Source organism: Orycteropus afer, unplaced genomic scaffold (genome assembly GCF_000298275.1).
Source record: "Orycteropus afer afer isolate SDZICR_OR568_19922 unplaced genomic scaffold, OryAfe1.0 scaffold00443, whole genome shotgun sequence".
Lineage (NCBI taxonomy): Eukaryota > Metazoa > Chordata > Mammalia > Tubulidentata > Orycteropodidae > Orycteropus > Orycteropus afer.
Window position 1 is genome coordinate 763,229 of NW_006922030.1, and position 1,399 is coordinate 764,627.

Here is a 1,399-nt window from a genome sequence, read left to right on the forward strand (position 1 = left end):
ATCTTCAGTAAGGTCTTACTTGCGTGTGATATTAATTATATTGTTCTATAATTTCCACAATCTGTGGGATCACCTTTCTTTGGGGTACAAGTATGGATCTCTTCCAGTCAATTGGCCAGGTAGCTGTCTTCCAAATCTCTTCTATCTTAGAGGATAGAATTACAGGAGCTGGAATAAGATAAATTTCTGCTTTGATTACCAAAGAAACACACTCAATGGAAAGGAAAGAAGGCAGGTGATCTAGTATGATCTTGTAAATGTCATATCTAGACCATTTGGCAAATAAAAAAAGAAACCAAACTCAGTGCTGTCGAGTCAGATCTGACTCATAGCGACCCCTCCTTGGATTTCTGAGGTAGTATCACTACAAAAGTAGATTGCCCAACCTTGCTTCTGAGGAGTGGCTGGAGTGTATGAACTACTAGCCTTCAGGTTAGCAGTCAAATGCCTTAGGCACTATACCACCAGAGCTCCCATTTGGCAAGTAGACTAGTGATAATCAACATGACTTGATTGATTTGGTCCATTTCTCACTGCAGAATTTCGTACAAATGTTCAATTTCCTTTGGCTTTGGTGGCTGGTGCATGCATTCGAATAATAATAGTATTAACTGGTCTTGCTTGTAGGCATATGGGTATTGTCCTATCACTGCCAGCATTGTACTTCAGGATAGATCTTGAATCATTCTTGTGGCGATGAATGCCATACCTTTCCTCTACAATTTTTCATTAACAGCATAGTAGATCATATGGTTGTCTGATTCAAAATGGCCAAGACCAGTGCCTTTCAGCTCAGTAATGCCTAGGATATCAATCTTTATGTGTTCCTTTTCATTTTTGACAACTTCCAATTTTCCTAGATTCATACTTCATACATTCCATGTTCTGATTATTAATGGATGACAAGTCAATCTTTACAGTCATAGAAGATTGTAGAACGTGGAGGGAAGAAATAAGAAAACCTATATTCTTCTTAGATACTCAAACCAAACCAAACTTATTGCCAATGAGTCAATTCTGACTTATAGCAAACACACTGGGTTTCCAAGGCTGTAAATCTTTATGGAAGCAGACTGTTTCATCTTTCTTTTGAGGAGCAGGTGGTGGGTTTGAGCCACCAACTTCCTGGTTAGCAGCCAAATGCCTTAACCACTACACCACCAGAGCACAAAACAAAAAAGGCATGGATGCTAATGATGTAATCATAATCTCCTTCAGAAATATTTAGGATCAACTTTATTTTGAAACTTTGTTAGCAAGACAAGGAAAAATAAGATCAGTTAATTACTTATTTAGTATTTATTAAAGCATTATTTCTTTAGACAGAAGGCATTGAGTCTTTGCATTTGTAGTTCACCAATATGTGGCTGCAAACACTTCAATTACTGTCCCCCCCCCC